We start from the raw sequence: 27,811 nt of genomic DNA, 5'->3' as shown, positions 1-27,811 counted from the left end.
TCTTTCCAGCCAGCACTCTACCCAAAACTCCCTCTCTGTGCAAACATCTCTCTGTGTGAAAGGTGTGAGTCCCAGCTCGCATAGATGTACCCGTGCTCGCTCTGCTCAAGCTAGTGCAAATACATTTACATGACCTGGGAGTCATACATCCCAGCTCAAATGTAGATGTGGCATTAGCTTTTTCTCAGGGTGAGACTACCAGTACTTCTGTCACTGTATCTGGGGCTAAGTGCTTAATTTCTGCTGTGGTTTGCCAGGACTGAGTAGGGTTGGCAGTTCATAACCATGGCACATCTGTGCTTGCTGCATCAGTTATGAATGTAAAAAAATTGCTTGAGCCCCGGCACCTCTTTCTTTACAAATTAAATACTGCTGCTGCCTTTTCCCTCAGCCTATCTGATATTTCTGCTGTTTCTGCCACAGATATACGGACAAACACAGTTCTACCAATCATCGCACTAGCCCTTACAATGCCACATTTCACCCCTTGGGTCACACTGTTCAACTTCTATTCAAGCCTTGCCATGTGTCTGGGTTTTGGGTTGGGTTCCTATTGTTTCAACACACGGTTATATAAATGACCTTAAAGACTTCATTACATTTATCCTGAAGGGAAGGCTGCTGTTACACCCACCAACCTCAGCATGTTTTAACCCACCCCCTACCAGTATCTTTTCATCATTGAAAACCAGAACAGCGACAAACCCAAGCTGAAGAGGGAGTAATGCTGAAGAGACAGCATGTTATGATCTCTCTTCATTGGTCACAATCTAATATCCAAGACATGGAACAGGATCCATCAGAGGAGTAGAAGTAGCATGACTTCAAGCTGACTGAACTAAGCTGTTCTTGATGGGTGTGAAAGAGGCATTGGTGCTGCTTGTCCCCAGCAGACATTTGTGTAGTAGTCTGGTTCTTTTTATAAGGCAATATTTTATCTGAGCAGTGGTGTGATTGGTCTTTGTAACAAGATGCATGTAAGAGGCTTCCCATTAGCCCTTACAAACAAGTCCTCAGCAATTTCATGTGTAGATTAAAGTTATGTAAATTTCTGTTATCTTGGCCTGGGGGGTGTTATTTCAGAATTCTGTGTGGAATCTTTTTGTTATTCTCACCACTTTGCCCATTTCTTCTTCATTGCCAGTTCTTTCAGAGTTCCATGCTCTGATCTCACATAATTTTTTTTTTTAATGCAGGACAAAAGTTTTGCTAATTTGGGTAAACCGACGTTTTTAATAGAATAATTTATAGCAATATCCATAGAAAGCCATATTAGGAAACAATCTAGCCATATTAAATAGAAGGAGCAATAAAACCAAGGAAACTGGGTGAATATTTCACGGTAGGCAATTTTTCAAACTAATTTAGGATTTGTCCTGCTTGACACTTATGAGCAGATTCTGATTTCCTTGAATTTATTTGTGAATTTATGTGACAATGATTTTTAAAACTCTTTTTGTATTCAATCCAGTTTGCTGTGAGTGTTCAGCATGCAACATTCAAAATTGGAGCTTTGTTGCTTAGTTGTTTGGCCAGATAAAATGGACAGTAGAATATTTTTAGTCCCTAATAGGAAGAACTTGTGAACAGTTCCTGTATGAATACGCACTTATGTGGAATTAAATTCAGTTCTGCAAAGACTCATCCATAGGCCTCTCAAAGTGTATTAGAAATAATAATGAATTTATCCTCACAACATATCTCTGTGCAGTAGATAAGTATATAGTTGACCTGTTCTTCTGTTTACTTAGTTTTTTCCATGTGAAATATTTCAGATCAGTTATTACATCTATCTCTTTAATTTTAGAAGAGTGGTACAAATTAAATTGAGGGTGGGGATATGGTAAACTTTTCAAAAGCACCTAAGTAACTTAGGAGCCTACATGCCAATGAGACTTAGGAACCTGTGACACTTGGCACTCTTGAGAATTTTACCCAGAGGAAAATAATAATAGAACCTATTCTTTTCACAATACAGTGCAGATACCTTAGCATCTAGGGCAACAGACTTTTGAATTAGCAACTGTATGAATGTAATAATGTTAAGTGAATGGTAGAAAGGCTCTCCCATTGCTCCTGATTATCATGCCTACGTGTAAGGAAAAGATATTGAAAATTGAACATATAGGGCCAGATTCTGCCCTCAGATGTACTGGTGCAACCCCTTTGACTTCAGATAGCTCTTGGGTTCAAATAAAGTTTGTTCCCTAGAACACTGTGTGGAAACTATGTGTAGGCAAAAATTCAGCCAATTCTTCTGGGCTAGGATGCAATCTAGGAGCCCAGTTCAATATTGCTCTACAGCCTGTTACACCTGCTAGGCTGGCACATAGGAACTATCAGGTAGCCTAAGAAATTCCCCACCACCTCCTTGTGAATAGAACAGATGCAGAGAGCCTGTGTACCAGGTGCAGAGCTGACTCCCAGTTCTGTGCTGCCTGTACAGGAGCAGGAAATATTTCAAAAGGGGCGGGAGGCGGTTTATGCATGTTGGATGAGGAAGAGAGTAGGCCAGAGGCAGAAGCATGGCCATTGAAGCAGAGCTGTAATTTAGGCCAGCCTGCCTGTGCCAGGGGTCAAACTGGCCCTTGCAACCCCTACAAAAAGGAGCTACAAGCTCTGTCACTGCATTGGTATCTGCACTCAGCCTATGGATCTGAGGGGTAACTATTACCTCTTCCTCTTCATCACCACTTTTTCTAAAGTTTTCCAAAGATATCTGCTCTTTAAAAAATGCTGTTACCCACAATTCCTTTCTAAAAGTGCCCAACCTTTCCCCTATTTCTGTTAACCTCCCCAACCACTGACCACTGAATTTTGACACTACTCTGCGGTGCTTGTGTAAGAAAAGCTCCTCATTTTCAATGATACAGTCTCTTCTGGATGCCTCTTAGTGTGAGGCAGAAAAAAGTATGAGGTTTACAGATCCTGGAAGGGAAGGTGTGTTCTCTTTGTCTTGGCATATAAACTTTATGCTTCCTGCTTGTCTGGCCTTGGAGAAATCCCCCTGGACTCTTGCTTTGGGTTAATAGCATGTTTTAGGAAGTAGGAGGATTCATTTTCACAACTCTGACCCTCTAGAAAATCTAGCCTTTCAGAATATTCTATAGCAGGAGTCTCAAACTCAAATGACCACGAGGGCCACATGAGGACTAGTACATGTCCTAGTGCAGAATGGATGTGGGGTGTGGCAGGGGCTCAGGACAGAGAGTTGGGGTATGGGGTGCAGGAGGGATGAGGGGTGTGGCAGGGAGTCAGGGCAGGGGGTTGGGGTGTTGGAGGGGTGCAGCAGGAGATGAGGGCAGGGGATCAGGGTGCAGGAGGGGTGCAGCAGTGGGGTCAGGGCAGTGGGTTGGAGTGTGGGGTGCAGGAGGGGTGAGGGGTGTGGCAGGGGGTCAGGGCAGGGGATCAGAGTGCAGAAGGGGTGTGGCAGGTGGCTCAGGGAAGGGGTTTGGGGTGCAGGAGGGGTGCAGGGTGCAGCAGGGGCTCAGGGCAGTGGGTTGGGGTGCAGGAGGGGTGTCACAGGGAGTTGGGGCAGGGCGTTCAACTGCAGGAGGGTTTCGGGGGGGCAGGCTGTGGCCCGGCGCACACCGGGGGCAGGGCAGGCTCCCTGCCTGCCTGCCCGCCCTGCCCCTGGGCCACTCCAGGAAGTGGCTGGAACCCGGGGGAGCAGAGGCACGGAGGGGGGGTGTTGTTGGTTCAGGCACCCCCCCAGCATGTCCCATTCACCGGGAACAGGGAACCACGGCCAATGGGAGCTGCTGAAGGCGGTGCCTGAAGCAACAGCAACACACACGTGCCTCTTCTCCCACAGGTTCCGTCCACTTCCTGGAGCGGTGTAGGGGCATGGCTGGCAGGCAGGGAGGGAGGGAGGGAGCCAGTGCGCATCAGGCCGGAGACGCTCTAGGTAAACACTGGAGGAGGGTGGGGGAGCTGCAACGACCTCGCGGGCCACAGAAAATAACCTCAAGGGCTGCATGTGGCCCGCAGTCCGCGTGTTTGAGACCCTTGCTCTATAGTATATATAACCCTAAGCCTCAGCTTTCCTGTTTAATACTATGTAGTTCTTTGAAATGATGTGCCGCTATTTGATTTATTGTCCTCTTCATCTTGATTATGCTTTTCTTTTGTGCTATTAAATTCATTTATGGGTCTGCATAAGGTTCTGCTCCTTCAGATACCCTATACCAAGAGGCACCATCTCCTGTTCTCCACCCACAGTCACATCTGACTCTGGTGCCAGTAGGCTGCTGCAGAGAATAGATTCCTCAGCTAACAACTCCTGCTGTCTGTTTGCACTTCAGCTCTGTATCCTGGCTTTCTAGACCCTGTAAGAGATCACAGGAGGCAACCGAGCCTAACAAAGAGCTGAGAATCAGGGTACCACTGTGCACAGCCTGAAGGAGGTGAATAGATACAAGGCAGCTGGAAGGATTTGGGGAGTTGTGGGTATGTGAAAATGAGATGACCCAGATGATGGCAACAGAAATGAATGCACCCAACAGATGTTACCTAACATAGAGCCTTTTATGTGGTACTGCCTTCCAGCATACCCCCACACGGCTCTACAGGTGCATGGCTCTAATCAAGACCCTCTCAGGTTTTCAACCAGTTACTTAAACTCAGTTGGTTCAAGACATGTACCCCAGCATGAGTTCTGATTTATTAAGTCTTTACCAAATGTAACTCACTTTGGTTAATTGCCTTAGGTCACTCCCTCTCAGTCCATAAGAGAGTCCTGGCCAGCACTCTCAAATAGGAGTTGCTAGCTCTACTCCTCGGAGCTGGGTGGTAGGTTAGCTAGCTGTAGGGCATTAGCCAGCCCCTTTTCCCCAGTTAGTCCTCAGGCTCAGATGTGTAGCAAGCCAGCCTTCTCCTTCTTGTCTCTAGGGAGGAAGCCGTCACTGATGCTAGTTCTCTTTCCCCTTGCTCATCTCCATTTGGTTGAGTGACAGAGGAGCTTTGCCCTGTCCTCTCTGCAAGGCTCCTGGGACCAAGCCTTTGAAGACACAGTGATGGGATTCTTCTCTATCAATATTCCCAAGTTCTTGTGTATATATTGGACCTTTCAAAATCTTAAAGGGCCATGTGACATCATAAGGTGGGCTGAATACTAGGTACCTCTACCCTGAAGGGGGCAGGCTACCCCATAATAGGACCATACAAAACCAGAGGCCAAATGGGTGCGAGGTAGAATATCTTTGGAGATCTTTGGTGCTGCTGATGGGCAATAGTTCACTCCATCAAGAGGTCAATATGTTGATGAATGATATACCACTTTCATGCACTGCAACCAGAGGCTGGGACTGGAAATCAGTCTTGAGTTTCCTGAATGGCAGTGTAGATCATTGCTCTTAGACCAAACCCCTTTGTTTAAATACTATAGAATTTAAATACTTAGTCATAAAAACTATTGTGCATATGTCCATGCAGCTATTTCACTGGTGGATAGATGGATTATGAGCATGCTTTGTTCCTATCACGTATTCTTCTCTGCAAATCACTAACTTTCTTTTAAGATTGCCCTTCAGAAAAATGTCAAACAAACCCAAAAGCTTTCCAAGAATTAATACTCTAATGAAGTCCCATAATGGACATCAAGAAGACAAATCACATCATACACTCCTGCGAAAGTGGAGAGGGGGGTGAAGGTGGCAAAGGATGGTACTGTGCCACTTGTCTCTGCTGATAAAAACCTTATTTCTAGCAATATTCCCATGTGCTGAATTGCTGAGTGCCATCTGGCAGCTAGTCTCTTTAGTTCAGCCACTTTGGTTTGCTGTTGCAGGCAATTACATCTCACTTGCATGTTTGAACATAAATGTAATTTCATACTCTAAGTGTATTGACTTCTATCAGTGGATTTCACTCACCAGTGTGGAGAGGTGCCATTCCTGAGAGGATATGCATTTCAGCAGGCTCATATTAGACATGACGTATTAGTTTTCTAGCCTATCTCATCTTTGGCACACAATATCCTACTTGATGCCCAGTGACAATCACTTTAGGCTTGATCCAGCTCCCCCGAAGTGCACGAAAAGATTCCCACTGGCTTCACATGAAAGTGTATTGGGCTTTTTGAATCATCAAAACTAGCATTGCACTGAGAGCAAAAAGAACATAGCAAAAAAGGGAAACCATAGGGAAAATATTACTCTGTTTAAACATCTGTATTTAGTAGAGCCCATTTCTAATATCAAACACAATGTGGATCTTGGGTAAGTAGTTTTGCCATTTGTCTCTTCATATCAGACATTAAATTAATCTCTGTACTTCTGCATTAAAGTCATGACAACAATATAGCCTAATACTTACATAAATAACTGTACCCAGTCAGTCTGAACCCCACTGTGAATAAGAGGGGTGCAATACCTTCCAGGGGAAAGATATTATAAGAAACCAGATTACATCTGAATACTCTGCCAATGATTCATCTGTCTACAAAACCTCTAAAATGTAATACCAGACCTGGTAGCCAAAATTAAATTTTTTTTATTGGACTAACATGTAACTTGTAACATGCAAATTTCATATGGATAAAAAAAAAGGCTGCTTTTCTGGTGCTGACAGATTTTTTTTAAAGTCCATTTTAAAGGTGAATGAGCTAATTATGAAAATGATGCTTTTAAAAATGTTTAGGCAAAGAAATATAACTTATTACATTGAGATAATGAATGAATGGGTAGCAAATACGACTGAAGTTAAGCACATGACAAATTCCTTCATCATATACCAAACTAGAAAGCTGTGTTGACAAAGATTCTTTCACAGAAAATAAACCCTTTTTTTTAACATGATAAAGTGGGTCAGATGTTAAACTATGCTCAATGCAATTTTAAGCCTTGGTGTACCCTCCCTCAAAAGTTTACCTAATAGCTTTCACTGTATGAACTGGCATCGTAATAGGAGTATAAATAATTATCACCTTTTTCTCTCCCTGGTTCCATCTATATAGAGTCAGCTCTTTGAGTCCTCCTTCTGCATTCCAGTGTGTCTTGGAACAGTTCATCAGAAACTCTACAGCTAATCAGATCATTTGTATGACATCCAACCATCTAGTTTTGGGTCTTCCAACTTTTGTCTTACCCTCCACTTCTAAGTTTAACACCCAGCTTCCTGTATAGTCTTCTGATCTTCTTTACACGTGTCCAAAACTCCCCAAACTTTTCTATAATTGGTACCACCCTCCCATTTCCCCTAATTCATTCATTCCGAACATGGTCCATCCTTGTCACTCCAAGCATTCATCTTAACATTTTCATTTCCACTGTATTCACGATCTGATCCTGTCTCTTTCTCAGTGCCCGTTCTACAGAAGAATATGTTACCATCTTGTCGATCTTACTTTTCAACTTGATAGGCATGCTGCTATCATAGATCACTCCACTCACTTATTTCCATTTAGTTCATGTCTATCCTGTTCTGCTTATAAGTTTGTTGTTCAGTTTATCATTTTCCTGTACTATCAAACCTAGGTACTTGAATTTCTGTACCTTTGGTAGTGGCTGGCCCTCCAAACATACAATCTCGTCTTCCTGCAGGGAATCGTCAAATCGTCAGACCATACACTGTTTTATTCCTGCTGATTTTCATGCTATTTCTTTCAAGTACGCACCTCCAGCTCTCTAACTTCTCCACTTTCTTTTTCCTCTCCCCTATGAGCACTACATCGTCTGCAAAAAAGCATGCACCAGAGTGCCATTCTCTGATTTCTGCAAATATATCAAGCACCAACATAAACAAAAAGGGGGTTAGTAACAAGTCTTGATATACTCCAACTCTTACTGGAAACAGTTCCGTTTCCCCACATGGACTTCTGACTGTGGTAACAGCGCTCTTATACATGTCCTAGATGAGTCTGGTATAGTCTTCAGGTATCTGTTTTATTCTCATACACCACCTGATGACTTACCATAGGACATGATCATAAGCCTTCTCAAGATTGATGAATACTATGTGCAGGGTTAAGCAATCTTAATGCAAAGATAGCATCCATTAGCGACTTGCCTAGCATGTATCCAAGGTGATTGTCACTGACCTTTATTTCTCTTTTTAGTCATTTATAAATAACTTTCTCCTAAATCTTCATTGTGTGGGGTTTGAGGTTAATGCCATGGTAGTTACCATAGTCTTGTATGTCTCCTTTTCTCTTAAATATTGGTACTAATGTGCTTTTTCCCCAGGCATCAGACATCTCCTCAATCCTCATGACGAAATTAAACAGTTGTGTCCATATGTTCATGCCCACTTGCCTCAGCCCCTTCCATGCTTCTGCTGGTATGCCATTGGGGCTGAGAACTTCCTAATTTTTCATATTATTCAATGTTTTGCCCATTTCTTCCTCCGGACTGGTGTCACCAGACCCTGTTTTAGTTTTCTCACATGGCCAGGTTCTCTTGGATTCTCTTCCTTCATTGACCTTTCAAAATAACTTCTCCACCATTCCTTAATCTGGTTCTCACTGATTAACATATTTCCACTTTCATCTTTTAATTACTGTGATATAAATATAAATAAAATATAAATATATATATTACACCAACAATTACAGAAGAAACATTTGAAAGGCACATCAGCACAGATTAGACAGCAAGGCTCTGGTCCTGTAGTTGGGTCCAGGCTAGCCACAGCAATTGTCAATGGGACTCTACAGGCCTAGGAAACCATAGGACATCTTAAATTCTTCAATGACCTCTTTTGCACAAGAAAGTGCTTTCTATTTGGCTGTATTCATAAACCTCAGATTTAAAAATAGCTGAGTTCCTTCCTGACTGAGAAAGAAAGATATTAACCAGATTTATTGGCTGTCTCTCATGTTTTACATTCAGCTTTCTCTTGTCACATTCCCACCAAGTAAATGCATGCATATATAGGGTGGCTGGGTGATTGCTTCCAGAGCAAATATTTTTTATCCATGAATACACTTGTTCATATGTGAATATACACATTCATGTATGAATAATACTCATTCATATAAATGAAAGGCTCTCCCTAAAGATCCATACAAACAAAGCCAGCTGAAAAATGAATGAAATGGATACAAACATGCTCTGATTGAATCATGAATCATCTTGAGTGAACAGGGTGGAAAATAAATGTTTCCACCATTCACCCAACTCTATTATCTACTTAATGCTAAAACAGCAATACACACGGTAGCGTTACAGTTTGTAACAACAAATTCACTTCCTTTTTAGACCTAATTTAAAGGTATTCTTGTGTTATATGGATAACAAAAAACTGGATATAAGCCATAATTTCCATGGCATCCAGGATGACAGTACAACAGAAGTATATGATGTCTTACTTCTGAGAACAATAGGTTCTGATAAATTGCTTCCAGTGTATGATGAGATATGGAGAGCCACTGACACTGTGATCCAGACCCTCATGTCTGTGTTCAGTTCAGCATCCAAGTCACATGGGCATATGGTAAAAGCAGGTTTATGGCCTGTGCTCCCATGATCTCTAGGGCTACCAGCGGCCACTTGGGACCCTGGAATAAGGTAGAGTAGTCTCAGGGCTGCTCTAAACTATGCTATGCTGTCCAGGATCACCAGAGGGCGAACCTGATCAAGGTTTGGCCCCTTCCCCCAGCCATGTCCCTGTTCCAGCGGCACCAGGAGAGGAGGGTGTGGAGCCAACATAGCCAGCTATGAGCCAGATGGGGAGCCCACACAGCAGGAGAATCACCAGCTACCCAGTTAAGGGTGCTCTGAGGCCTCTATTAACTGGATGAACAGCACAAAGGGCTGGAAGTTAGAGCCAGGATTTGGGCTTGTGTGAATAAAAATCCATAGGCCTGATTCTAATCTCATGTATGCTGCTATAAATCAAGAGTAACTATTAAAATCAGTGGGCCTGATTCTCCACTGCCTTGGCCCTTGTTCCATCATTTACAGCAGAGCAAAGTGAGTGTAAATTGCTCCCCTTCAGATCTGGTACCATTATTATTAACTATATTGCATTGGCAAGGCAGCGGAGAATCAGGCCTGATGGAATGACACCCACATAAAACTGGTGTAAAGAAGAGGAGAATTCAGCCCAGAATGCTGCCAAGAGATGTCACATCAGACCAACTCCTGGTGTCCTCACTCAGAGAACTTGTGTCAAGAAGCATTTTATCTGAGATGGAATTATAGCATTTGTCCCAGTGTTTGAGAGAAGGGGTAATAGGCTTCAGTGTTTCTTAAACTTGTAAAAACCCACAAAGCTACTGTTTTTAGATTAAAGATTTCTAGATCCCTTTAGCTAGTGTAAATCACCAACACTCTTCTGCTTTCAGTGGAACTATATTGATTTACCCCAGCTAAGGGTCTGCTCCAAGATTTCTTATTAAAAAAACGAGAATTGTCAGGGTCTGGAAGGAAGACTGGATCCACAATGAATAGTGTTTATTTATTTATAGCATTCTAGGAGCAAAAACAATTACTATGGCTTCAGTGCAATTTGGATTAGAAATAAGATTACACTTGACAGGCTCTTCATACTGACAACTGATCTCTATAAAAAGTGCTCTGAAATTAAATGATAGTTTCATCACTTTTTCATCTTACTTACTTAACCTAATGGATTGTTAAAGCTAAGTAAAATGGAATCCAATGACCAACTGGCTTTGATATTTGTGAGTTGTCGAATGAATTTCTATATACTGGTGCTGTCTTAATTGTCATTGTGGTCAAGGGTTAAAATACTGGAGGGAAATGTGCAACAAAATGCATCTCTTTAATCCCTTTCTTCTGCAAGGATGAAGCAGCAGAAAAGGAAAAGTAACAACTGGGAAAATGTAAGATCCGGAATTTTTAAAATAAACTTGTCAGCCATTCCTGACATCTGTAGTGATAAACACTTAATAATAAACCGTGTGGGATTTTCGTAAGCCTCTATAACATAACAAAGATGAGAAAAAAATACTCAAAAGATTTTTCTGAATGTGTTTTCATTTCCCGGCTTTGTTACGTTAACTACATAAAATGAAGTAGTCATTCTTAGAGCAGGTTTCAGAGTAGCAGCCGTGTTAGTCTGTATCCGCCAAAAGAACAGGAGTTGTGGCACCTTAGAGACTAACAAATTTATTTCAGCATGAGCTTTCGTGAGCTACAGCTCACTTCTTCGGATGCATAGAATGAAACACACAGACAGGAGATATTTATACATACAGAGAACATGAAAAGGTGGGAGTATGCATACCAACAGGAAGAGTCCAATCAATTGAGATGAGTTATCATCAGCAGGAGAAAAAAAACTCGGGTTTTTTCCTGCTGATGATAGCTCATCTCAATTGATTAGACTCTTCCTGTTGGTATGCATACTTCCACCTTTTCATGTTCTCTGTATGTATAAATATCTCCTGTCTGTGTGTTTCATTCTATGCATCCGAAGAAGAGAGCTGTAGCTCACGAAAGCTCATGCTGAAATAAATTTGTTAGTCTCTAAGATGCCACAAGTACTCCTATTCTTAGAGCAGTCCGCTGATTAACCCTTTAGCAGGTCAAGTCTTTCAGTCCCCGTGAGTGAAACCAATCCCCAAATCTGAGGACTTAAGTGATGTCAGATGTTTACTGTCCTGAGTACCTAGGACTGCATGGGTGAAATCCTGGCTCCATGAAGGTTAATGGCAAAATTTCAGTGCATTGACGTAAGTGGAATCAGGATTTCACTCCATACTCCTCAGATCCTCAACACTAACAGTCCCAATACTCCAGGCTCCTAATATCTCCAGATCTCCAATACTGCATACTCGTTATCTTCAATGTTCAATACTCCAAATATTCCCAATGCTTCCTGTATTCCCAGAATTCCTGATACCCTATCTGTCTACAATTCTCCAAATGCCAATGATCTGCCATGTTCAGCCTCATTACACTTCAGATAGCCTCAGATATGGAACAGCTCCAGAATGCAGGTCACACCATATAAAAAAGGACCCCTGAGCAGAGTCTTCCACTACCATTTGTTTTCTCTCTTAATAACTGTGAAAGGCTTGTAGACTCCTGCATGTTTCAGACCAAATAAATAAATAAATAAAATGAATGAATGAAACATTCAGAGGCCAGATGTTTTCAGACTAAGATGGAGAGTTCAGTTCACACAATTGTTCTGCCTTTTTGTTTTCCTGCATAGTTCTTTCCTGTGGAGGGTAGGATATATTAGCTTGCTGCCAGAGATTGCTTAGATGCAGCTACTGGATCAGCATAGCACATCAGTGAAAGATGGCTAACAGTTTTCCTTTTCCTGTGCAGCTGGTGTTTGCAGAGAGGGATAATTTTTAAGCTGATTTATTTACCCAAGTCCTTTTTTTTTTTTAATCAGTGGACATCAGCATGCTAATTGTTACTCATTACTTTGGAACAATGAATAAACCTCATTGATACAACTATACTGTTAATTGAAAAACATCCTTGACTTGCAGGTGGAAATCTAAGGACTTTGTGCTCTGGAAGGTTGATATCACAAGAGTTCCCACCAAAACTGTAGCCATGCACCCAAATGTTCAACTATTAAAGAAACAACAAATCTTCATGATGTTGTTTTAGCTTCAGGAAAGAAAACATATATATTTTCTATTTTTTTAAAGTAAATCCACACCTGAAGGGGGGGGAAGGGGGAAGCAATGGGAACTTGCCCTTATACTGTCTAGGGTGTTTAGTTTCAATATTTAAATGAAAAAGTTCTGCAGCGCAAAACTCTGTGGGCTAAATAACATGTAGTCAGGGTTTCCTTGCAGAGAATTTGGTGAGGATAATATAAAATGTCATGATGTACAGTCACTTCTGTTTTCAGGAGGAATCACTTTGAGGATTGCACTGCCATACTGCAAATGTCAGTGCTTGGCTCCTGATAAACACTCTATTGTCTAGTGGACTAGCAGGGTGCATTAATGACCTTACAGCATGTGGACATCCTGACGATGGATATGTGATTGCAACGCAGGTAGACATACTCCAGCTAGCTTTAATCTAGGTAATGTGTTAGCCCCAGCTGCAATGTACGCGTAGACAGAAACTTCTCAAGTGGGTCAGGTATAACAGCATACATAGACCATATTGACTCAGTTCTTCCAGTTAATGGTATTTCCTCTGAATCTGGTATTTCCCATTAATTCAGTCCATTCCTGTTTCTTTCACATTGGTGGAGGGTGCCTCTTTGTGGCAGGACCTCATATAAAATATATGGAACATATTAAGGCTCCTGTTGCTGTGATCCTGAAGTCCTTCTGAACATATACTGATAAATCTGTTAGGGAATTAGTGTGTTTTTGAACTATTTTCATGTACTTACAATGACACGATAAGCACATTTGATAAACAGAAAAACAAACTCAAAAGCAATCACTGTGCTTTTAAGAGCTGCAGAATTTGACCTTACTTGGTGATTGAACAAAGGGAACCATCTATCATTGTTTTCAACCTATATTCAAATGCACTAGCAGTACAGAGAATAGTGCATATTCATCTTATAAGGATAACATTCGATCAACAGGTGAATAAAGATGCACGAGTCATTAAAAAGACATGTCACAGTGATCTGTGCAGTTTTAAGCCCAGTTTGGGCACTGACTTGCTGTGACTTTGAGCAAATCATTTAGCCTCTCAGGATCTCAGCTTCTCTGTCTGTGAAAGGGAGAGAACGAAATACATGGTAGCACCTGGAAAGTTAAAAACATTGACATTCTGAGGAGAAAATCAGGGATATACTTTCCAACTCCATTGAAATATTTGATCAGCAAAACTTTTTAGGAGAGAAACAGCAGAAATGGTCCATATTATGCTATTAAATAGGGACTATCCCTACTAACAGTCTTTCTGCTAACTGATGGTCTTTCATCTCTGAGGCCCTGATCCAGCAAGTTACAACATGTAAGCAGAGCTCTGCACCCAGGCGGAGCCCTACCCACATCAAGCAGACACCACACAGACACAGGGGACTGCCCATGTTCTGGAATCAAAAGCGCATTGCCTCATAATGCGGAGAAAAGATGAACATCTATGAGTTTTTAATGCTGCTGGGTGATCATCATTATTAATGATTATGATGTTACTGTGAGCTTAATCAATTGTGAAAGCTTATCATAGGGTGATTTTTAGGGATTACATCTGAAGAGATAAAAATAAAAAAAAGAAGAATAATTAAATTGTCTTTTTAATAATAAATAGTCACCATTTTAGAGTTCTGTGAAAGCAAAAACTATCTGCAGCCCAGTAAGTGAGATGGTTTGGCAGTAATTTCCATTACTGCTTACCTGTTTTCCCCACTAGAGAGAAGGAAAGTGCTTGCTTATTTATTTATTTATTTTGCTTTTCTGTTTCCTTTCTTGAAAAAATATGTTGCTTCCTCAGAGATTTACATTTTGACCCATGTAAATCTTAGAATGGTTCTCTAACCCTTTCCCCTAAGGAGTATGTGTTATCACTAAGAATGAGTCCTTAGCAGCATGGAGTGCTATTAGTTATTCATCTGACATTAGCAATCTGTGAGAATTTTCTTTGATTAACACTGCCTGTATTTATGCTTATACAGTGCTACCATCCATATGGCTGATTTTTCTTAATTAGGTCTCTTGATATTGTCTAGCCCAATGTCCAAAATGTGCAAATATTATCCTTCTGATTCCACTTGTTTCTATTCTGAAATAGATCTTTGCAGAACTGAATGATTTTTTAAAATATAGTGCTTAATGTAGGTCCTACACATGAACATATTCTCTCTGTGTGTATAGCTGAGCAGCTAGAGAAAGGATAGTCCAGTGGTTAGAATACTAGCCTACAGCTTGGGACATGTAGGTTCAATTTCCTTTTCTGCTTGACCTTGGCAAAGCACTCTAGCCCAAATCCTCAAAAGTATTTAGGTGCCAAACTCCTATTGAAATTTCAGTGGAACTTGGACATGTAAATACCTTTGAAGATCTGGGCCTTAGTCCCTCTGTGCCTCAATTCCCCATCTGTAAAATGGGAATGACAATACTTCCCTGTGCTACATGGGTGTTGTGAGGATAAATACATCAAAGATTATGACGTGCTTTGAGATCTACTGATGACAGAGTGCTGTATAAGAGCTAGGTATCATATATTATGACTGCACTGTGCACATTGTACACAAATACAGCTCTGTTTATGTTTCAGTCCTGCAGTAAGGACAAAACTTATTTAGTTTGTTTGAATTATTCATTGCTGGATATATTTAAACAGTGCAGTAGGGGAAATGAGAAGAATATTTACTGGTTCAATATATAACAGTTAACTTGTAAGGTGTGTGAAATCTGGTGCACCAGTGATAAATTGCTTGATTGTCCTTTTTAAGCAGAGCTTGAATGGCAGGTATTTAACGAGGGAATTCTACTGTCTTTTGTAATCAGAGGCCCTGTTCTCCAAACCATGATCCAGCTGACAAGTGGTTAACTTTGGTCAGGATTCTGGCAGGCCGCACCTTCAACACAGTTACAAAGGATTGGAGTAATGAGGGTGGATTCCTGACAGGGTCATCAGGACCTAAGGGCTTACACCCAGGAGCCCTATAAAAATGGTTCATTGCTAAGCAGAAAATAGCTGCAGTTAGTAGAGTGTAGATGTAAGATGTCTTAGAGGAGCTAGGCTTAGTGACCCTGGTGAGAAGTACTATGTAAGTGCTGATAGGTAAGCAGATAGCTATATCATCTCAATAGGGTATAAATGATAGACTTCTGTAGTTCAAGCAGGTCCTTTAGTTTTTGTTCTGTTTAAACTCTGAGGGGATTTTGTTGTAGTTTATTAATTAGTGTAACTTGCATTCCTGACAGTAAAGGGGGGAAAACTGCTCTTTCTGAAAGACTTTTGCTGTGGTACCTGTGGGCTGACTCAGTAAAGTCTATGCTGCCTGTTCTTTCTAGTGCAGTCACACCTAGAGACTCTAGGCAGGGATTTGTGACTCATTGCACTAGGTGCTGTAGACATGCAAAACAAAAACAAGGCCCAGCACCAGAGTGCTCACACTGCTAGGCTTCTAGCTCACCACATCTATTACATGAATGGCTTTTTAAATACAGATCTGGACTAGAAGAGCTTCCCCTGTGCACACCCATTCCCTGCCTTTAAGCCTCCATGATAGGAGTAGTTGTGACAGTCCTTAATGATATTACTCTAGTATTTTTGGAGTGCTGTAATGCCATTGAATTTCATGGGATGGTATTATGCAACTCTACAACTGATAAAATGTTTCAGTATATTGGAAAATAGGGGAAGACTTGAAGGTTTAGCCACAGCTGTTTGCAGCAGGATGTCAGTCACACTGCTTCAGAAGAGTGGCAGTATTCTGTCCAGCTACTAGTCCTTTATTAGTTCAGAGAGATTCAAAGCTCTGATTAGATGTGTTTATTTAGGAACAATCATAGTGCTTCAATTCAGTGTAGTAAAAGAAATGAGCACCCACTAAATATGACTCAGTCATTAATACATATGTATTAGCGGCTGACATTGTTTGAAAGGCAAAAGATATCATTTTCATTACACTGGATCTTTTACTTAAATGAACAGCGATCCACCATCATCTCCCCTCTGCTCCACACTCTCCCCAAAGCTCTAAAGCAAATGCAAAAGGCAATACCCTCTCTGGCTCCCTTTTCAGGAATCAAGACTTGTCATTGAGCCAAACAGCATCGAATCACATCATATCACCTAATCAGACCTGCTCATGTCACATGGCCCTGATCTAAACTCCAGGTTGTAGGCAAAAGGTAACAGTTGCATACCTAAGGAATAGATGATAGAAGAGTGGACTATTTTTGAAAACAAGCTCTACAGTCTCATTCCTTTCTGCAGAAGTGAAGGATCCTGCGAATGAGAAGTGTGCCTCTGTGGGGGAGGGAATGCTAACTGACTCATGGAGGGAATAGTGAGAGAGTCAATCATTAGATCTTCCAACTAGTAATTACATGATGACCTTGAATATGTCCAAACAGGCTTCCTTTACAAATTGGACTTGATTCCTGGGGTGCTTTGCCATTGACTTCAACAGGTCCAGGATTTCAACCCTAGATAACAGCATCACATATAAAGCATTTTACTTGGATTCAAGCTTTGTAGAGGTCTGACTTGGGTGTTGGAAAGCATGAACCATAGTGTTACTGCCATCTGAATAGCTCACTTATAGTTACCCAGACATGTTCTTGTAGGTATATCTTGTTGATATATCTGTTGTTTGCTTGTGAATAATATAAGCCTTTTAGTCATCATTTCAATTGACATTGGAGTATGTTAGATAAAAAATAGTTCTTTGTTTAAACACACGGTATTATTGAAGGGACATCAGAAAAAAATTTGGCCAAGGATGCCTACCAGACTTTGAAAGTATAAACAGCTCTAGCCTAAGTTATAGACTATGCTACAGATGCTAGAATGGAAACTAGAGTTCTACAGCTTTGCCTGGATTAATGGACCCTTAGCAAGAAAAACCAACATTTGACAATCCTTGTATAAAGTTATTTTATCTCCCTATGTGAAGGAATCCATTTTTTATAAGAGGGACAGAGACTTTGCATACATTGGTGTTAACCTGGTCTGAAGACTGATTTTTTGCCCCTGAAGGCTAATATCTAATGTAAACATTCAGTATCAATTGGTTCTGTTATGCGAAAAAATAGGCTTTAAAAGTTGAAGTTGAACTGCCCTTTCTCATTTCTGCAGAACAGTTTGTGTCAAGATGGTTTATGTAGCACCTGCAAATGTAAACCTCCCATTTGCAAATAAATGAAATTAGAATAACAACCAACCAGGGGGCAGTCAGCACTTGATGCAAGACCTCCATACTCAGCCCAGGTTCTCCTGCAGTAGCACTCCACTTTCATTCTTCTGTTTTACCCTTTGAGAGGGTGTGACGGGAGTCGATACCTGGCAAAGCCGCAACTAGGTATTTTTGCACCTGAGGTAAGAATATAAAATTGTGTCCTCCTCCAGGGCCGGCTCTTCTGCGGTGGGTCCCTCAGGCCCTCTCGGAGGGAAGGGCCTACCACCGAATTGTTGCCAAAGAATTAATGAAGTGGCAGCGGTAGAGCTGCCACCGAAGCACCACCAATCGCAGCTTTTGTTTTCTTCTCTTTTTTTTCCCCTCTGCCGCTTTCTGCGCCATTTGGCTTTGTGCGTCCGAGGCAAGCGTCTCATTTGCCTTGCCCTTGTTACAGCTCTGATACCTGGTGAGGCAGAAAAGGAGTGAAGGCCGGACTTTGGCATCTGGGGGGAAATCTGATTCTCTTATCTGCCTGCACTGAGGTTTGTTTACTGGATGAAAACTCTGATGATTGTAAAATGTTGAAAGTCATACATTAAAAAAATTCTGCTGCTCAGTGTCCATCCAACCTCATATATTTACCCAGTTTTGCTGTTAATGTGGCCTTACCTCACTCCACAAAGTAGTCTGGTACAGTATGATAGGTTTTATTGTTACATACTAGGGCTTCCTTAATCCATCACAATCATGTGAAGTTTTTCAGAGAACAGAAAGCATGAGATAAGGCGCAAAGGTGAGAATTAAAGGGAAGTGACCTAGAAGGAGAGGAAGTACCTGACAGATGGTAAAACAGAGTGAAAAAATAAATTTGCTCAGTGTATTTTGAAGAGCCAGAAGGAGAGGGGTAGAGAAGAGGCCAAAGACTGGAAAAGACAGTAACTGAATGAAGAATGGTCATGATGAAGTCAGGGAGGGAGAGTTCATTGAAGAAGAATTTTGAAAATCCCAAAGGAAATTGATTAGAGCTGATCAGCGTTTGTCCAATATATTAAATTCAGCTCCAGAGAAAAGTTCCTGAGCTGAAAATTCTTATTCAGACAAAACACAGCCAAGTACCTAATTATGGTTCTTATACAAAGCCCATTGACTTCAATGAGCTTTTGGATCAAGCCCCTAATGCCCTCTTAAGACATACAGCATATCTCTCCAACATCTGGATGCGCTTTGCTGATGTGTTGCTGTTTCACAGGAAAAAAAGGACTCATCTTTAGGAGGTGCAGTTTTAGACATGCCCAGAGTCTAGTTACAAAGAGCGGCTAACTAACCTGACACAACATAATCAAACATGACATAACCAAGGTATTGGAGACATGTATTGCACATCTCACATCCCTGACACAGAAACTAAACCATATTCTAAGAAAAGAGAATATTCAGAAACCACATTAACTCCAAAAATCATAATCTATCACCAAAGGGAACAATGATTGAAGTGCACTGTACATAAGATCCTTACCTTTGGGAATTATTATCCCCCATTTTATATTAAATAATCCCAACAAGCTTCTCTCTGCTTCTCGTGTCCTAATGTCCTGCTTAAATGACTCCAAAGAAGGGACTGAGTCAGAAAGAATATTTGCTGGAGAACTGAGCACAGCTGAGATGGTTATTGGGACAACCCTGCTAAAGTGGAGTCATTTATATGTTTTGAGGTTAGAGAAATAATAGCACAAAGGAATTATTATCCAGTCAAATAAACACACCATTTTTGTTTTTCCTATTGCTGAATTGCATAGGATTCTGTTTAATCCCTGTTTCCAGATTTTGTGTTTAAAGCATACCCCTCAACTGTATCTCCTTTCAAGAGACAGCACTCATTTTAAATTCTTTTACTTGTGTTCCATACAGGTTTGGTGTCCTTTTGTTTTTATTGTAAAAAGTATTACATCAAAATTAAAAAATCATAAAATGGAAGTTCTGGAAACAGTAATTTATGCTAAAGGAAGGAATCTCACAGCATTTTAAGTTTCCTGCATTGAACATATTTTGTAGGGTGACCAGATGTCCTGATTTTATAGGGACAGTCCCGATTTTTGAGTCTTTTGCTTACATAGGCTCCTATTACTCCCCACCCACGTCCCAATTTTTCACATTTGCTGTTTGGTCACCCTAATATTTTGTATCCTTCATTTTGAGTTTTTGTCATACATTGCAATCCACATTTGGGTCTTGGAAGCTATGCCCTAAAGGAAACTAGTGCACAGGCTAGTCCTATTTGTATAGCAAAGGGAGCCCTCTAGTGGACATATATGCAAACCAGATAAAATGCTTTAATGTTGTATAGGTATTTATCTATTTTCAACTGGTCATCCTCATGATTCGAGAGTACCTTAAAAGCCGTTACATAGCAGTGGGGTTTTATAAGTACCTGGCATGTATTAAGCTAAGTCAAATATGTGATTTTTTTTAAAAGGACTCTTTCACTCTAAGCAGCCCATCAATTAATACAAACATATACATCTACTTTTCTTTTGAAAGCTAAGACACACCAATGAGACTTGGAACAAAGAGAGCAGAGTTTTCAGTCTGTCTAGGGTAACTGAAGCGTGAGACAATAGCCTAATTACATAATTTATACAGTCATTACAAGGGAGTTCAGAAACCTAAATAGTGCCAAAGTCATAAATATTTCCAAAGGAAATGATCATGGGTGTGTACTGTACACAGACCTTTACTTTAAGGAAATCTGTATTTATTAATACAAATCCTTTGAAATTCATAGAAAGCTGTGCAAATGCACATCTCTGGGCTCATCCTTACAGTAGGAATAAGTCAAGAGGCTGGACAACATTAGAAGCAAAGGGTTATTAGGAAAGAATGGGAGATTGGTTGAAGAGGTATGTTTTTGAGAAGACATTTGGAGGAAACAGGAAGCATTTGGTGAACCAGTGGGGACTGTTCCAAGCATAGGAGCAGGATAGTGGAAGACACAAATGAGAAAAAGTAGAAAGAGCAGCAAGGATTATGAAGAGTTGTACCCTTGAATTAAAAAAATAAACCATTCAGCCTGAAAGTCTGAGCATGTCTTTTGTCTATGGGAAAATGTGACCACGGCCATCTGCCATACTGGCACACAATCTCAGGGTCCTCTTGGACTCATCATTGTTCCTAGACACCCATACAGCAGCAGCAGCAGCAGAAGTGAAAAATGCTCTTTCTATCTGGCAGATACATCTATCTGCCTAGATACTTATATGGTCCCTACCACTGTACCATCTGAGCACATCCTAGTATCTGAGTGCCTCTTTTTCCTAGATGGTAACATGACCACAATGATTCATGTCTTAACCACCTCTAGGTTGGGCTATTGGAAATTGCTCTACCTGCAGCTGAATGCAAAGGTCCTATTGGTGTTCCAGTTAGTTTAGCAGGAAGCTGTTCATTTTCTGAGTATGACAGACAGGGGGAGCACATATTGCACTGTAGGTACAAAATCAGGTGCTTTGCCATTATAATGGAAGATAATGTCATCTATTCCACTTGGTGGCGACAAAGAAAGCTTTGGTCCAAACCTAACCCTTCATTTTAGTTCCTAACGTTTTTCTTTTGTGGAAACTGGGTAGAAGTTTTGAAAATGCTTAAGTCTCATTCAAAGCCAATGTGATGAGGGCTCCTAAATGGCTACATGACTTGAAAATGGGACTTAGGTGCCAATGTCACTTAGGCATTTTTTAAAAAATGTTATCCAGTACCTGCCTGCTTTAACATCACAGACATGGCCAGTTAGGAAAAATGTCTGAACCTATAACCAATGCACAAGATATCATGACACCCAGGACTCTCAGCAAGACTCTCACCCATTCTAACATCACTTCTGTTTCCTCATCTAATAGAGTGTGCATGCACGTTGTTAGCAGCAGATTGTTCTCAGCACACTGGGCTGAAAAGTGCGAGACCCTCAGCCACTTGCAAAGTACCGTTTTGCTTCTTTGGTTATTAGTGAACAATCGTTTGACATGCTACAAGATAATGATAATTTACAACAGTTTTCTGTATTTACACCTACAAATAGGCTAACATCTGTTGAGTAAAAATAATAAAACCTCTCAGATCTGCTCCCAAAACTTGAACCCAAGTGGAAGTGAACTTTTTGGGCATATGAGTATTGTTTACTTTTTTTAACCCATTGGGTTTTGGTTTTTTTAACCTCATTCAACACTTTCCTGTGTCCCAGGAATGGAAGCAGAAGTTTCAAAATACCACACAGACGAAAAAACAAGGGTCTTATATTTCTGGCTTAATTAGCAGGTAGTGCTGAAAATCTCGTAAGGAAGCCTGTTCTGGCATGTTTCTCACCCTAGTTTTGTAAATACAGGAAGTTTGGAAAATATTATTAAGACTAATTAATAATGCTTAGTACTTACTGTATTTACTGTAGTGCTTTATATTCTGAAAGCACTGTGCAAAAGATTTGACTCATTCTCACAAAACCTCATGTAGGTAAATATTATATTACCTACCCCTCATACTACTGAGGAGACCATTCTTGGCATCATAGAGTGATCGCTATCTTTAACGCACTGGTCATTTTCATCCCAATCGCTTCTGCAGATCACCACAGTACCCTGGTAACCTAGCAACAGAAGAAGCAGGAGGGAAGGCAACTTGACAGCAGAAAACATGATCAGATGCAAACAAGTTCCAACATAGAGATTTCCTAAAATCCTGTGCAGCTGCCATGATTGAAACTAAGAAATATTTTTCTCCTCTGCTACTGCAGCTGCTTAATCCCAGTTTGCACAATCTGTTGGACTTTGATTTGTTTTGTTACTCCAAACTGCCTCCACATCACTCAGCTCTGCTTACTGTGAGATGCTGTCAACATACCTAGCTGAGAAGATCACCATATTCAGAATGCAATCTCTGGACAGCAGCAACCATACACTGAGACCAACTCAAAATCACATCTCCACCATTTACAGACTTCAGCCCTTCCATAAAGCAAGGCACGCTAGAACTTCAGGAAGGAATCTGAATCAGCACCTGTGATTCAGACTGTCGCTCATCATGGCTGGTGAAACATCTTTGGGAGCACCTAGCACCCTGGAGACAGATTGTCAGCACAACCTTTTGAGAAAAACCTACAGACCTATCTACCTCAAATCACACCTTAGTCTGACCTATTTTCAAGAAAACTTTCTCTTGACCTGGAAAGTCCCATAGGCTACTGCCCAGTGTCCAACCTCCCATTCTTGAGCACAATAATCAAGAAACTAGCTAAGAGTTGCATCCAAACACATCTATTCACCACCAGCATGCTGGACCTCTCAGAGTCAGGCTTTAGACCATACCATGGGACAGAGAATGCTAGTGGCACTCATGGATAACCTCCTCCTATCCTTGCATAGGAGACACCTATATTCATCTATATTCATACTCCTGGCTACTTTAGCATCAGTACTGGTGAGCACGACCTGCTGTCTTGTCTCCGAGATGTAGCAGGAGTCAGTGGGAAGTAGCTCCAGTGCTTTCTTTCAGGTTGCTTCCAGAGAGTGGTGATGGACAACTGTTCCTTCATTCTGTGAAATCCGACAGGAGTCAATTATCTCCCCCACCCTCTTTAACCTCTAAACGAAGCTATTGTGGGGAATGTCATACCTTTGTGACCTCAGGCTGGATTACTCCAACTCACTTTACCTAGGTATGAACTTCAACCTGTCCAGAATGTAGAATATTCTATGCTTTTGTTCTAGGGTTGGAATTTCACCAATCTGCTACTAATAGCCACATTAGCTATTTAACTGGCCCAATTTAAGCAACTGAATCAGCACTTTTTTAGGAATGTAAATAAAGATTGAAGTGCCTGACTTGAGACATCCTCGTTCAACAGCTGAGCTGTGAAATGGCACAAGTTTGCCTTGGATCTAATAATAACAATCAGCACTATCTTACATGCAGTAAATTTTGGAGTTATGCATTTCTGAATTTAAGAATTAAATGTGTGTGTTGTTTGTATGTTTTATACATATCGAGAGAGTGAGAGATAGAGTGAGTGTTACCCTTTTTGACACAATATTCAGGGTTCTGTGGATTGTTTCCATTAGAAGGAGAAATTGATCACGGAGTCAGGTGTATCTTTGATGAACTTTTGTTTATTTGCAAAGAATTTACATAAAATTCTGTTTACCTGGATATAGTAGGGTCAAATGATAAGAGGTCACAATTCCAAGTCTTCCTTTCCAGCCAGCATTCTCCCCAAATATCTCCCTCTCTTGGCTTTTTCTCAAGGTCACACTGTAAATGCTTTTCTTGATGTCTCCCAGCTTTTCTGCTGCTTCGTGCCTGCTTTTTGCTGATATCACTGCTGGATCCACAGCCCCACACAGCTCCACCAATGAATCCCCTAGCCCCTACATTTGCATTCAGTCTAGTCCTTGGGATGTGGCTTCCAATGTTTCAGCAATCACTAAACAAAGGGGCATTTAATTGTTCCCATTGGGAACCACCCAAACCCCAGCAGAGCAAAAATGTAAATACATCTTTCAATTTTCAAATAACTGTACAAATTAAAACAGAGTCCTCCTTTAATACTTAAATTCACAAATACAAAACAATCCGTTTTTGTAAATTCTCTTAACGCGGAGGACTATCAGTTTCCCTTTTATGAGATGTGCTCCAAAATGTGCTCTGTATAGGATTATTCTGCACTCCTGAATCATAACTGTGACTTTATATGCCCCCAGATTCACAATACCAAACAAATGTAGCTGCTTCATTAACACGCTGCTGCTTGAGATGAGAAAGAAGAAAGTAGCTTCCCTTCCATAAGCGAGGAACAGTATGAATTACAGCTGGAACAATCCGTGTCTTTACGGGAGGTCAGTCAGCAGGTGGTGCTGCTACTACAAGAAGCTGTCTAAGGGCAGAAAAAGAAACTGAAGCGAATAGAAGATAACTGGGAGAACAAATATGAAATTGGACAATCCTTCTAATTAGTTCATTTTTTACAAGAGACTGTGTCTTGAAATGTTAAAAGTTCTGAACAATCAGGAGAAAACAAGGGAAGAAAAAACAATTCACGCAAGAAAATATTAGTTCACCACTTTGGGAGAAATAACACAAAGTCAAGGGCCTCATCATTCTTTTATTGCTTTGAAAGATTGACACCATAATTAACAGATTAGGTAGGAGAGCACTGCAATAAAGGGATATACACACATCAGTCTGGAATTAGAGGTGATTCCACATTCAGGCACTAGATGTTGCTATAATCCCAAAATTACTTTTGCTTTGAAGTTAAGTGTGCTAACAATTTAATACAAACCTTTATGTCAATCTTAATAAAAAGAGAAGATCAGCATAGTAACAACAGCCCAATTCTCCTAAATAAAGAGAGAGAATTATTTGAACAATATTTCTGGGTAGAATATGATTTGTAACAGCCTTTTTATAATACCTTTTAACCGGTTATTGTGTGTGTACATACACCTTACATATCTACATAAAAAAGAATTCGTTTTAACAATGAATACACTTTTAATTATTATTATTATGCCACTTGTAAACCCTAATTTAAAGTGTGGCAAACCTTAGCCTTTATTTGCTGCATTGTATTTTTGTATATTTACTGGAGGTTATTTTCACAGGTTAATTCTTCAAGTAGGAGATTCTTTGCTCAAGGCAGCTGTCTGAGATTTCACAACTATTTAAAACAAATTCTCAAAGATAGTTTTGGTCTGAATTTAGGTATGTTCTCCTTTAGAATCGATGCAGATTATAGGAGCAGATTTTCTCCCTCAATCTGCCCTCTTTTGCACCACTGAGGCTGTGCAAAGGGAATAGAAACCTCCTGAAAGTCTCCTGTTGGAGATTCCATGGGAACAAATGAGTCCTCAGCAGGTGTATTGACACCAGAACTGGCTTCTGTGTCTTTCCTACCTGCAACCAGCCAGAGCAGAGGCATATTAGCATGGGAAGAGGGGAGTGGCTGGAGTACACTGTGTTCTGTCAACCCTCAACAAGGGTATAATATCTTGGAGACCAGAGCCAGCTGAAGTAAATTAGAATAGCCCCAAGATGTTCTAAGGACTGGAGCAGAGAACTGAGGTGCAGTAACTGCCTTCTGGACATCTCCCCACTCTGCTGTGAAGCTGGGTGCAGGAGAGAATCTGGTCCATAATTCACAATAATGCTAAAGGTAAGGCCTGAAATCTGAATTTCTAGTGTACTGTTAAGCCATGTGTGGCCTGTGTTGTATGCCTCTAAACTTTTTTTTTTTTCTCATAATGAAGTCAATAGCAATGCCACACAGAAGAGGTGAGAGAATCCATCTTTGTTTGAGACAGTATCTATGTTAAGCCATTCATTCAAGCCTGTGTTTACTTTAACTGGACAAGTTGCACCTTAGAATAAAGCCTTGATGATGATGATGATGATGATTTTTATTGGCTACCACAGATTTCAAGACATCCCAGAGTGAATTGCCATGAAGGCTGTCAATGCACTCTTAACATCTATTAAGTTTATGCTGAATATTTTTTGCCATTCTATGCCCTTTTTGATTATTATTCTTAGAGTGGAGATCTGGTCAACACATGATCTTCAAGGTCAAAATCCAGCTTGTTGTTCCCTTTCCTTCATCTCCACCGCTTCCTTTTTTCTGCTTACAATGTTACTGCGGAAGACTTTGCCTCTCACTGAAAGGAGTGTAACATCTTACCAGCTATTGGAGTCACTTAGGCCCACTTTTCTTTGGTATTTTGTCCATCATTTTTTGCCATTTTTCCATTGTTCTGGTGGTTTCTCTTAGTGCTATACTGCGTGGAGGAGTTTGGTAATTTTATTAATGGTCTCAATGTAAGATTTCCCTGGAGGTTTGATCTTTACCTGCAGCTTTCCCAGGTTTAACTTTTGTATTACAGCTTTTTAAAAAAATTTATTTATTTATTTATTTATTTATTTATTTATGGTGATGTGAGTTGCTACAATATCTAGTTCTGAGTGTTTTTCATTTCTTTATCGAAGACTCATAGACTCTAGGACTGGAAGGGACCTCGAGAGGTCATCGAGTCCAGTCCCCTGCCCTCATGGCAGGACCAAATACTGTCTAGACCATCCCTAATAGACATTTATCTAACCTACTCTTAAATATCTCCAGAGATGGAGATTCCACAACTTCCCTAGGCAATCTATTCCAGTGTTTAACTACCCTGACAGTTAGGAACTTTTTCCTAATGTCCAACCTAAATCTCCCTTGCTGCAGTTTAAGCCCATTGCTTCTTCTATCATTGGAGGATAAGGTGAACAAGTTTTCTCCCTCCTCCTGATGACACCCTTTTAGATACCTGAAAACTGCTATCATGTCCCCTCTCAGTCTTTTCTTTTCCAAACTAAACAAACCCAATTCCTTCAGCCTTCCTTCATAGGTCATGTTCTCAAGACCTTTAATCATTCTGGTTGCTCTTCTCTGGACCCTCTCCAATTTCTCCACATCTTTCTTGAAATGCAGTGCCCAGAACTGGACACAATACTCCAGTTGAGGCCTAACCAGCGCAGAGTAAAGTGGAAGAATGACTTCTCGTGTCTTGTTTACAACACACCTGTTAATGCATCCCAGAATCACGTTTGCTTTTTTTGCAACAGTATCACACTGTTGACTCATATTAAGCTTGTGGTCTACTATGACCCCTAGATCTCTTTCTGCCATACTCCTTCCTAGACAGTCTCTTCCCATTCTGTATGTGTGAAACTGATTGTTCCTTCCTAGGTGGAGCACTTTGCATTTATCTTTATTGAACTTCATCCTGTTTACCTCAGACCATTTCTCCAATTTGTCCAGATCATTTTGAATTTTGACCCTGTCCTCCAAAGCAGTTGCAATCCCTCCCAGTTTGGTATCGTCCACAAACTTAATAAGCATACTTTCTATGCCAACATCTAAATCGTCGATGAAGATATTGAACAGAACCGGTCCCAAAACAATAGTTTCTTTTGTTCATCTGCTTAGCACCTGTTGAGAATGCTCTGCTCTTTGTTCTTTGTCCACCGTTGTTAAGTCCTTTCCTTGTTTATCCTTAACAGACCCTTTGACTGGTGTAAACTCACCGTTTAGAAC

This window comes from Gopherus flavomarginatus, chromosome 3, assembly GCF_025201925.1.
Source record: "Gopherus flavomarginatus isolate rGopFla2 chromosome 3, rGopFla2.mat.asm, whole genome shotgun sequence".
NCBI lineage: Eukaryota > Metazoa > Chordata > Testudines > Testudinidae > Gopherus > Gopherus flavomarginatus.
Note: the sequence above shows the minus strand (reverse complement) of the source record.